Raw genomic sequence first — 13,049 nt, 5'->3', positions numbered from 1 at the left:
GACACTTGATGGATATTCTTGAGTTCCCTGGTTCCTGTGGTTCCTTGGATTATAAGACACACACACACACACACACACACACACACACGATACACAGATTGAGAGAGAGAGAGAGAGAGATTTGCTTCTGAATATCTCTAAGCTCTTAGTTACCATATTTTTTTTTCCAGGAAAGAAAAATAGAAATAAAAAAATCAATTATTTGTTTAAACTGACACATAATCTACTCTTGTGAATTTTCAAAAGGGAAAGCCCCAAGTTTGTGTTCTAAAGAGGACAAACATTACGATCTAAAAACCTGATGTATCTGTACTTGGTATACATTTCTCCTTTTCTTCATGCCTTATACCAGATCTGTTGAGCCTTAGTCATCCTTTTCTGACTCTATTTATCCCTTCTCCAAATCATTGTGTATATTACTATCAAATCCACCTTCAAAAAAAAATCTTTGATCAAATCTTTCTCAAGCACCTTCAATCACTTACTAATGACCACAGTAAGAGTTAGCAAACTATGGCATGAGTATGTAATCCAATTTACTGTCTGTTTTCATAAATGAAATTTACTGTAACACAGACATGTTTATTCATTTACTTATTGCCTATGGCAGCTTTTCTGCTACAGTGGCCAAGTCCAGTAGTTGCCACAGAGACCGTACACCCCACAAACCCTAAAATATCCACTATCCTGCCCTTTACAGAAAAGTTAGCTGATCTCTGAACTACAGGATAAAATAAGAACTCTACAGCCTAGTATTTATGTCCTTTCATAAATGGTAGTTAGCACATAGCAGGTGATCAATAAAAGCATAATCTAGGTAAAAATTTATGCTGGAAATATATCCTGCACTATTAATTCCTAGCACAGTCTCTAAGCTCCAGAAGTCTCCTATTGGGAGATAGTGTGTAGTCAGGGTGGATACATAGCCTCTGCAGTCAGGCTTGCCTGGGTTCAAGTTCAAACTCTGGCATTTACCACCTGTGTGACTTTGAGCAAGTTAGTTTTCTTTTCTGAATCCTGGTTTTCTATTTGTAAAATGATTTCATGGGGTTTTAAGAATAAACGAAGAAACACATTTAGAGTACCTCGTACAATGCCTGAAATATAGTAGTTCATATTCAGGAAAGGCTATTGCACAGTTTCTTGACTAGTCCAGAAGCTAGGATTGCCTGGAAGAAATGGTGTACTAGTCAGCCGAGGCTGCCACAACAGAATACCTCATACTTGGTGGCCTCAACAACAGGAATTTATTTTCTCACAGTTCTGGAGGCTGGGAAATGTAAGCTCAAGGCATTGGCCAATTTGTTTTCTGGTGAAGGCTCTCTTCTTGACTTGCAGATGGCCACTTTCTCACTGTGTCCTCAAATAGTGAAGGGAGAACAAGCTCTCTGGTGTCTTTCCTTATAAGGATACTAATTCTATAGGGTGAGAGCTCCACCATTATGATCTTATTTACCCCTCATTGTCTCATTATAGGTCCTTTCTCTAAATGCAATCATAAAAGGGGTTAGGGCTTCAATGTATGAATTTGGAGGGGAGACAATTCAGTCTACAGCACATGGCATATAGACAGAGGTGACTCAGTTTGTGCTTGGTGAATGCCACTGTGTCTCCCGCAAAGTGGGTTTCATCTTTAAGTGAGGTGGGCATTTGGTTTTCAAATTTCAAAACCATGTCGTCTTATTTGCATAATGTGACATTTATGAATATTGCTATGCTGCAAAATCACTACAGAACTACATATAAAGTATGATTACATTTTTGGTTAAAATACACAGAAAAAAGATTGGCAGGATATTTACCCACAAATTAACTCAGGTTATTGCTAGCTGGTGGTATAACGGGCAATTAAAATTTTTTTTTCTTATTTCTTGCTTTTAATATAATAAATATGAATTGCATATATAAAAATAAATACATGAATAGGGACATCATAAAACAATCTTAAAAATGCATACAAAAAACACATTCTGACAGTGTCCATAACTTTTTATTTAGTTTTTAAGTAGGTGAAATTCCCATAACATAAAGTTAACCATTTAAGAGTGCACAATTAGTGGCATTCAGTGTACCTTCAAATGTTGTGCACCCACCCTCTCCATCTAGTTCCTGTCCATAACTTTTTAAAACAATTTTATTGAGGTATAATTTACATATCATAAAATTCTTCTATTTAAAATGCATAATTCAAAGAGTTTCGAATATTTACAGAGTTATACAACCATTACCACAACCCAGTTTTAGAACATATCCATCGCTCCAATAAGAATCCTTGTGTCTCCTTAGATTTTACTCCTGTTCTCACTTCTACCTCCAGGCAAATACTAATCAACTTCCTTAGATTTGCTTTTTTGGACATTTCACATATATGGAATCATACAACGTGTCATCTTTTGGTTTTGGGCTTCTTTCACTTTGCATAACATTTTTGAGGTTCATCCATGTTGTAGCATGTATCAGTATTTCATTCCTTTTTTGTTGAATAGCATTTCATTGTATGGATAAACCATATTTTGTTTTTCCATTCACTCATTGACACTTGAGCTGTTTCTACATTGTACCTATTATGAATAATTCTGCTATGAGCACTCACATGCAAGCGTTTGTGTGGACACATTATTTCATTTCTCTTGGGTAAGATCTTAAAAGTGGAAATACTGGCCTGTATGGTTAACTTATGGTAAACATTTTATGAAACTGTCACATTGTTTTCTTTATAACTTGCTTTCCGATTTATACAAATATGGGACAAGAGCAACTACATCTTTGACTACCATAATTCCATAGCCTGGGGTAAGTTTCCTTATGGTCTTTACATCTGTTTCTTCATCTACAAGATGGGAATACAAATGGAACTTACATCATGGAGTTGTTGTGAGGATTAAAGGATAGTATGTAAAACACTTAGAACTGTGCTTAATACGTGTGAATCCTAAGTAAGTGTTAGCTGTTATTATGGAATATGTTCAGATGCTTGGGACTCTAAGTCAAATTTCTTACATAGACATAATATAAAGCCATAATAAAAACATAATTATAAAGACATAAATGTTATAAAATTATTTATCATTTACTGCTTATAGTTTTTTAGTAAAATAATACTTGCAGACTCTTCCTAGATTTTTAGGATTTTTCTTCTAAATCTTCCCATTCCATAGGTCACTCCTTATCAGATGATCTGTATTTAGTTCTTCCCAAAGCATTCAACTTAGTTTTTATGTAAATTAATTGTTATAAAGACATTAATTCTCATTCATTTTGCACTCATATGTCATATTCATGCTTCGCTATTTTATGCACTTGTATGTCTCAAATGATTGGAGCTGAGTAGTTTGCTGGACATGAGTGTTTATGTGCTGGGGATATTAGTAAGTTTTGCAAAGTGAATGGAAATTTCTAGTAAATCTGGTGTTGATTGACTAGAATCTGGTAAAGATCTTTTACTTTATACGGCAGTGTCTGGGTGTACTAGTTGCAAAGTTAAAGAAGAGGAAAAGATAACACGTGCTTAGCTCTACATTCTTCAAAACTTGAAGCAGAACTTGGCATATTCATTATGTAAGATAAAATACAGTAATATTTTGGATAATTTTTTAACACATGGGAAAATACAACATTAGATTAAAAAGTTGAATACAAATAAGTCTTGAGGGGGAAACTGGGACTCTAAGTGATAGAATTATAAGCTAATATTTTTCCTGCATCTCTGTACTTTTCTCGCTTTATTAAAACTTAAAATGCAGACAGGTTTGATAAATGGATAAAAAGTAAATGGAACTTCTGGTTTCAGTTCCAACATACAAAGAGCTTGGAGGTCCACACTCTTATCCTTACAACAAGAAAAAGCTAAAGAAATGTAAAATCAACAAGTTTTCTTGAGTCCATCAGACAGAAGTCACCGGGCAGACTGCCACCTAGAAATCTGCAGAGACAAGTGAATTGAGACAGTCACAGCCAACACCTGCTTATGTCAAGTGGAAGCAACCAGAGTCATAAACTGGTAGGAACACTTAAATGACAGTTGAATGTAGATACATAAAACCTGTGTCTGAATATTTATAGTAGCTTTATTCATAATCACCCAAAACTAGAAGAAATAAGATGTCCTTCAATAGACGTATGGATAAAAAAATGTATGGTACATCCACATAACAGAATATTATTCAGCAGTAAATAAAAGGAAAGGAACTATCAAGTCACAAAAGACATGGATGAATCTTGACTGCATACTACTAAGTTAAAGAAGCTCATTTGAAAAGGATTTACATACTGTATGAGTCTAATTATATGACATTTTGGAAATGGCAAAAACTATGGCAACAGTAACATATCAGTGGTTTCCAGGAGTTTGGTGGTGGAGGGGAGTAGGTGAATCACAGAGGAAACATTTAGGGTGTAGAAACTGTTCGGTATGAGCACGTATGGTAGATACATGACACTATGCATTTCTCAAAACCCATGGAAATTTATAGTATAAAAAGTGAAGCTTAATGCACATAAATTTAATTTAAAATTTTTTAGGAGGTTAGTGTTTGCTAGGAAGGATTGTGACAAGAGAATTTAACCATATTACAAATTTATGAAATAACCACACTGATTGGAGTGGGAAGGAAGGGTGCTGACCTAAGTACTTTCGGAAATGAGTGGAGTCTGTAAGACTAAAAGCAAAAGGAACTGCACTTAAGCACTGTACTCTAGTTGATAAAATTTCTTCCCATGAGAGGGTAAGTTAATAATTCTGAAATTTTCATGCATGTAAACTGAAGGTGGACAATTAACAAATGAGTGGTGGATAGTGGGAGACAGATGTCTCACTGTTGGAGCAGGAATGTACAGATAAGCAAGTGAAAAAGCCTAGAATGACCAAGTGATAAGGGATTAGAGACATCAGTATAAATCCTACTTAGTTAATAGAGATACAGATGGTTGCATAGAAATATTTATAGCTATGTGTATACACATGGGTTAGTGTACACACACATTTTCTTTTTCTGTCAGCTGAGAGGACCTAAAAGCAATAACACACTTAGTGCCCAGATCTTGATTTGTCATACTGTTTCCGATAAAAGGACCCAGGGCTGCTTGGAGAAATGGTTTGATTCTAGGATTGGAGCAGGAAATATACAAGATGATCCTGGAGAATCTACTTGTGCCAGAGAGTAAGGAAGTGCTTAAAATGAAAAATAAAAAATCTACAATAATGAAGGTATGCCAACGGGACACAGGAGCTGGTTGAGAGAGCTCTCAATGGCCCAAACTGGGAAAACGTGATCATCAAAATAAGTAAAGTAGCATTGCATTATAACCCAAAGTATAAAATAAATATCTCCAAGACTATACTGATATAAATTTTTTAAAAGTAAGTAGATGAAGAATTTGGGGTGAAAGAATAAATAAGATGAAGCCCAGGGTAAAGTTAGTACAAAAGTTCCATATTGTTTTTTCCTGCTCCCTTCGATGTACTGCATATTTCTTCTGAGCTTCCTAATAGCCAAAGCAGAGAATGAAACAAGTTATAAGACTCATAGTACATAAAAGCACATATAAAAAACCAAGTTACTTGTTCAGGAGAAGGCCAGCTTCTCTTGAAAATGAGATTCAGGAGACATTTCTTCCTTGGGTTTTGACAGCATCCTTACAATAAATATAATAAAGAGTTTTAATAACATCTTTCTTTTTTACAATTCTTTTTAAAAAATTAATTAATTAATTAATTAATTGATTGATTTCATTGCAGTAACATTGGGCTTTAATATTATATGACTTTCGGGTGTACATTGTAATATAGTTTGAATTCTGTGTGGATTACATCATGTTCACCACCCAAAGATTAATTACCATCCGTCATCACACACGTGCACCTAATCACCCCATTCACCTCCCTACTTCCCCTCTGGTAACCACCAATCCAATCTCTGTTGCTATGTGTTTGTTTGTCATTTTTATCTTCTACTTATGAGTGAGATCATATGGTATGTGACTTTCTCCCTTTGAATTATTTCACTTAGCATAATACCCTCAAGGTCTATCCATATTGTCACAAATGGCCGGATTTCATCATTTCTTACGGCCGAGTAGTATGCCATTGTGTATGTGCACCACATCTTCTATATCCATTTGTCTCTTGATGGGCACCCAGGTTGCTTCCAAGTCTTGGCTACTGTGGATAATGCTGCGATGAAAATAGGGGTGCATGCACCTTTATGCATTTGTGTTTTCAAGTTCTTTGGGTAAATACCCAGCAGTAGTAATGTCTTTCTTCTACAGACTAGTTAATAGGGAATTTATTTAATTAATTCCTTATGGCACATGTGCAAGATAATGTTTATAGACACTATAATCTGTACTTGGATAAAACCTAGAATCACCACTAAAAGAGGAGGTTTTGGTTTGTTTGAATTCTTGAAATCACAGGTGGTAGAAACTGGCAAAAATTAAAATATTTAAACATGACTTCAAATTGTATTTATTTTCATAATCCTGACTTTCTCCTGATAATGAAGAAACTGACTTGTTAAAAATACATATTTCTAATTTTAATTCTAAATTTTACATACCTGTATTTAAGGAATAAGAACGTAGCTACTAACATTAACCCCTCCTTTTTATATTATTGCATTCTATGGTGTTCATAAACCTCTGGCTATCTCCAGTTATTGCATGGCTTAATCTAAAAGCCAAAATGGCTCCAGATTTATTTAGAATAGGTTGTTTATGAATTGAAAGGCAGGTGTTCACATCAACTCTGAACTTTCTAACTAAGAGGGGCTTGGCTTTTTAATCTACTGTAGTTGTAGAACAAAGCTGTGAGATCACACTGGAAGTGGTCCATTGGTCCCCCACAGTGCTCACTTCCACAAGGACAGCGAGGAGCCCTGGTGGGGTGGCTTAAATAACATTAGGTCTAAATAGAAAAACATTCTATATTCACCCCCATTGAGGATTGAAATTGGGAGGGCTGATTTGTTCCAAGTGGGGAAGAAACGCTACAGACTCCCTGCTCTAGGCTGTGTGGTTCTTATCATTTAACTCATCATGGGGCGTCCCACTGAAGCTGACCTGGAATTGTTTTAGAATGAGACTACAAAGACAGATGCTTGTGATGGTACTCTGTGTAGCTGTTTCTATCAGATGCCACATTTAAACTACATTATGTTTTAATAGTCATTCAAGTACTGTTTCTATAAACAGAGCTGCTGCTTAATTTGCAACACTTTCATTACTTGTAACATTTTATCCAAAATGGGAGGCTCTATCTAAGGAAGTGATTGACAAGTTGACTAAGGCTCTTTTTCCTTGTGTTAAAAGACCAAGACCTATATACTCCTCACTGTGTAATTTAGTAGCCTATGATTTTAATGATTGTCTTAGATCTAATCATTTTGTCAGGTATCAAATACACTCCAGTAAAACTGAACATTACCCTCTTGGTGTTTGTCACTAGGGCATTATTTAATTTAAGACAGCTTTAGCAATTCCTCTTTCAAAGCTTCAGCAGAGTCTTTAACTGAGAAATGAAGTTTTCAAAGTATGGCCTTTCCTTCATCAGAGCTCTGTTAGGGTGTGTTTCATTTCCATGGGAATACATTTCTTCTAATATAATTGTGCTTTTTAAACAGCATTATCTCTTGGGGACATTTTCTCTTATTTATTACCTAGGAATCTGAAGAGAACAAGGTAAAAGTACCAACTTAATCGGCAGAGTGCTTATGTAAAACCTAAATATTTATATGTAAAGCAGACCCTTTAAAAATATTTATGGATGAGTAATAGTAAACTTTATGATACACTGATAAACTAGATGGTAAGAGGGATTGTACTGCCATCACTTAGGTACAGACAAGGCAAAACAGCGCTTCCAATAGAGAAGGGATCGTTGAAGACCTAGCGTGGAAGGAAGACAGGAGCTGTACAGCTTTGAAAAGTTAATTAGGAAGAAAGTCTCCTCTATTGAGGGGACTTATTTTTACTCAAATTGTTATTGGATTTGGATTTCATTCTCTCTTGCCACTTTTAGCATGTTTTCCTCACTTATCCTCTTTCTCATATCTTCTATTTCTTCCTCTCTGCTAGCTACTTCTATAAACATTCTTCCATAAAGCTTCTTAAATAATCTCAGTTCAAAAATCAACTTCCTTTGAAACTTTCCCCTTCTGTCTATTGCATTATAACTCTTCTTTCATTCACTGTAAACATGGTGAAACTTTACTTATCTACCATTTACATTTCAAACCTCTGCAAACTGTCATTTGCAACTGTTTTTGATTCATTATTAATTATCTTCATATTGTCAGATCTCTTTAAATGGTCTTTTGACATGAACTCTGCTCCCTGTATGTACACTGCATTCCACATGAAATGTCTCCTCTTTCTTGGCTTCTTGGATAATACTCTATTTTTTGTTAATAAACTTTTTTTTTTTTACTGTTAATGCTTTTTTTTTTTCTGCTTTATCTCCCCAAACCCCGCCTGTACATAGTCGTATATCTTAGTTGCAGGTCCTTCCAGTTGTGGGATGTGGGACGCCGCCTCAACGGGGCCGACAAGCGGTGCCATGTCGGCGCCCAGGATCTGAACCCTGGGCCGCCGCAGCGGAGCGTGCGAACTTAACCACTTGGCCACGGAGCCGGCCCCTGTTAATGCTTTTTGATCTGTTTCTTTGATGCCTCCTCTATTGTCTGACCCTAAAGTATTCCTTTGCTCTCCCTAGCCTTCTTCTCAATCTGTGCTCATACTGAGTGATCTCATCCATTACCAGGCCTGCAGCTCCCATTAATGTGCTGATGAATCCAAAATCTAAATGGAGCAGACAAAAGAAAGTTGGATTACTTTAAGAAGAAAGAATGGACATTCTGGGTAATAAAAGTGGAAGGATAATTTTAGCCAGATTATGAAAGAACACTCAGTACAATTGATTACAAAGTAAATTTACAGGCTCTAGCTATTAAAGAAAAAAATTAACTCAAGGCACTGAATTCAGAGGATGTAGAAGATAATGAAATTACTTGTAAATTAAGATCAAAGAGTCATCGTAGTATTTTAGAGCTCAAAGATGCTCCCTCTCTTTCTCTGGATGCAGCAGGAGGCTCTTGGCCTCTAGCTTCCAGGTGGCTTGTACTAAATAACAGAAAATATGATGTTATGGAATTTTCTTGCTATGATTACAAGGTATGGAGTTTGTGGGGTAGGGAGAGGAACCAGAAAACAAGAACAAATATCAGGATTTCTGAATCAGCCATAAAGTATGCTATTACAACATCTCAAATTGGCCAAATGAGATGAGTAGGCAGATGAGTTGAAATACCAAGGCAAAAATGTCCAGGATTTCATTGCTGATTCATTGGGAAGTACAAGCCTCAGTGTTGAAAACAAACCCTGAAAACATTGTCTGAGTCAGAAGTGGGTTTTGTGGGCTAACAGCATCATGTGGAACATGCAGTGCAGCCTGAGAAGATGGCCAGGGTTGCATGAGGGGGACAACACAGAATATAGTGAAACTCTTCCTACTTTTTTTTTTTATTTTTTGAGGAAGATTAGCCCTGAGCTAACATCTGCTGCCAATCCTCCTCTTTTTGCTGAGGAAGTCTGGCCCTGAGCTAACATCCGTGCCCATCTTCCTCCACTTTATATGTGGGATGCCTACCACAGCATGGCCTGCCAAGCAGTGCCACGTCCGCACCCAGGATCCGAACCAGCGAACCCCAGGCCGCCGAAGCAGAACGTGTGCACTTCGCTGCACCACTGGGCCAGCCCTAACTCTTGCTATTTTAAAAATAAAGAAAAAAAGAACTTAATTGATTAAATAATGTCACAGGAAGGTTTACTAACAGATATACTATTACAATTAAGACTTCTGTCTTATGTGGGCCATCTTACCAGGCAGCCTCTGAAAAATGAAGAGGGCTTAGAGAAATTTAAGGAAGTTCTATCTGTTTAAAAATCACTTTGACGATGCTTTGCCCCAACCAAGTAAACATGAACATTTATTAAACAAAATGCCTTAATTCACAGGGAAAATGAGGAGTTATCAAAGGAGCTGACAAATGTTTCATTGCTCTTTCTACTGTTCTGCTCCCTGGAACCTGTTCAGCATTGTTGGCTGCAGGGGCAATTCACTCCTTTCAAAATTCTCTAAATTTAGAGCTGAGATGCTCAGAAAATCATTCATCACACATAAATGAGCAGCCTGATTGTCATTTCCAAAACACTGAAAATCTTGGAATGAACAGGAACACAAACTTTCCTTGAAGAATGCTATCTTTGCTGTGTGGGCCTCACCAGTTGAAGAGGCTACTTGGCTTCTGTTTTAGGTAACTCATAGCTCATTCCCATTTGACAAATCAAGTAGCTTTCTTTCAGTGGTATTATTCTTTTGCAGATTTTTCTTTCTCATTTAGCTTAATTATTATCAATTTAGAAACATTTGCAAATGTTGTAAATGATCCAATTTAATTAAAAATACAACATAGATGAGAGGTATATATTGAATGAGATTTTGTAATAAAGGAAGTCAATCTCCAAATGAGAAAGGCCCATTTCATACACAGCCCATGCATAAATTGACTGCTATGTCTGTTGCTCTATCCTCCCAGCACAGGAAATCACTGCATAGGTGCTGTACAAAGACCTGGAGTTTTAAGGGCTAGGCCATGTTGATTGGGTGTTGGTAGTTGTTTCCTATTTCATTTTGTTATGCTACCTGAAATTCCTATAATTAGAATATTTAGGCTCAAAAAGAATATTCTGGTAAAATTGAAAACATTTCTGGGAATTGTAAGTAGCTTTTAAGCATTTACATTAGTATGAATTATTTTAATCAGGTTGTTTTCCTACTAAACTTAGCTGGCCCTTGGCAATACGAGTTATTTTTTGGAGAAAGGAAAGCAAATAATTTGAAAACATAGGACACTTGGGTTGTGGTGGACCATGCCTGGGGGCGGGGCAACATTGTGGGACAGGAAGGATACTGGATATAGATTTGATGAATTACAGGAAAAGAGACTTTTTTAAAAGTGTCCTCTGTTATCTGTGCATGTGGGTGCATGCACGTGCACACCCACACATACACAGAAAGGCTATATTCAAGATCTATTCTCTCAGGAAATAGAACTCAGGGAATGCCAACAGCACCGTAAAAATTAGCTATATGGTGGCTTAAGCAGCTTCTTAGGACTGGCCTAGAATACCATTCTGAATTTCAAATTACAGACAAAAATAATGAACCTTTGCAATATAATTGAATTATAAATTTTGGAATCTCCAGGTAGCACAAATAAAAAGAGAGTCTCCTGGATAATATATGTTATATAATGAAATTATTTTTAGGGTTTAGCACCTGAAAAGAGTTTCTCTGTCTTAAAGAACTGGAAAGTTTCCTTTAATAAGATAATAGGAATTTTATAACTCTTTTGTTCTCTAATAACTTCAAATTTGAAGCCTAATCATATTAACAAACCTGGCTTTTTTGTTGGCTTATATGCCACTCATTCCTTTTTATTATTTTGATTTTCAATTTCTAATTAAGCAATCTAATTATAAGCTGCCTTAACTCTTTTTTAAAAAAGTATGGTAACTAAGACAAGGAAGAAGGATCAGAAGATTACGATAAATGATATGCTCTGTGTCATGCATGCATTACCTCAGTCATTCCTCCCAACAGCCTATGACACAGGTCTTATTATCCCATGTTTATAAGTGAAGCTGGATTCAGACAGATTTGAAGTGACAGTATTGATATTCAGATATCTCTGTATATAACCACTTTGTTGAATGGGTAATATTCTGATAGATCATAATCAGGATGCGGATTTTTTTCTTCTATGTTTGCATTCAAAAAAAGGTCCTTTGTATCTCCCTATCACTTGATCAGGAGATTGCACAATTTACAAGTCACTTTCAGCTTAAGGATACTTTCGATTTTCAGGTATTACCAAGTCTAATCCCTCTTAAAACAAATCTTCAGACATCCATTTAATTCAAAGATTTTCTCCTGCCTCAGCCAAGGCCTGAGCGGGCCATCAGCGATTGGATGTGATAAAGCTGCTGTAGGCTTTTCACTCCTTCTCTCTGCTTACTCCACACTTAGCTGCTTCAGAGTCAGGGGTGGGAGATGAGGGGGAGCCTGGAGAGAGATGCGGGTAGGAGGAAAATCACTGTCTCTCCTTCAGCAGGCTCTAGTAACAGATCTCTCGGTGTCCTCTTGGATGGCAAGTTTCCCAATGCTGGCTGACACAGGGGATTCACCTTCTGGCTGACTTCTTGAAACTTCACTTCTCCCAGCAGTGAGGCACATTTCCAGCTTCTTCCTGTGGGATGCCCTTTTGGCTGGGGTCCATCAATATGTTTCGAACCCTACCTGCCTAGGAATTCATTTGGCACAAGGGAATTCATACCTCCTTGCTTCACAAAGCAATGTAAGTGCAGTCTGCTTCTCACTGCTGCCCTCTCTACTTCCCTTGCCATTCAAAGCAGTCTAACCATCCTCCCACCTTTAGCACTCCCCAAGTGAGAGGCAGGGACCACGCTCCATGTTTGTATAGGCCCTAGGAATATATATCAGGTTCTCCCAATAGCCAGATGGGGAGTGAGATTCCCAGTGTCCCCTTTTAGACAGTTCTAATATTTATGCCAATTCTCTTATTCCTTGTCGCTTATCTTGAGGTGGAGAGGCACACTTCAACAAGGCTGATAACTCTACCTAGATTAACTTTGATGAACTAGTGTTATTCTATATAGCTAGAAAGTAGGGGTCAGTTATTACACTGAGCTGCTGCCTTAAGTCATTCCCACATGGAAGTGACTAACACCTTTCTTTAGAAGGTAGGTAGTATCTGTTATCCACTTTTCTTAGTCTTGGGGCTTCAGCTGAAATTCAGAGACAATAGGTCAAGCCCCATTTAACGCCCTGTTGTACTGTTTTTGAGTTCATAGTCTTTTCACTATAACATGCTGTTTCCCAAAATTCACCTTGGGCAGATCTACTCACATTATTCAAATGTCCTATTTAATCTAGAAGTTCAATTTGATAATAAATGTATACGTAATATACA

This window comes from Equus przewalskii, chromosome 18 (genome assembly GCF_037783145.1).
Source record: "Equus przewalskii isolate Varuska chromosome 18, EquPr2, whole genome shotgun sequence".
Classification (NCBI taxonomy): Eukaryota; Metazoa; Chordata; class Mammalia; order Perissodactyla; family Equidae; genus Equus; species Equus przewalskii.
The sequence above is the reverse complement of the archived record's forward strand: the minus strand, read 5'-3'. Positions refer to the sequence as shown.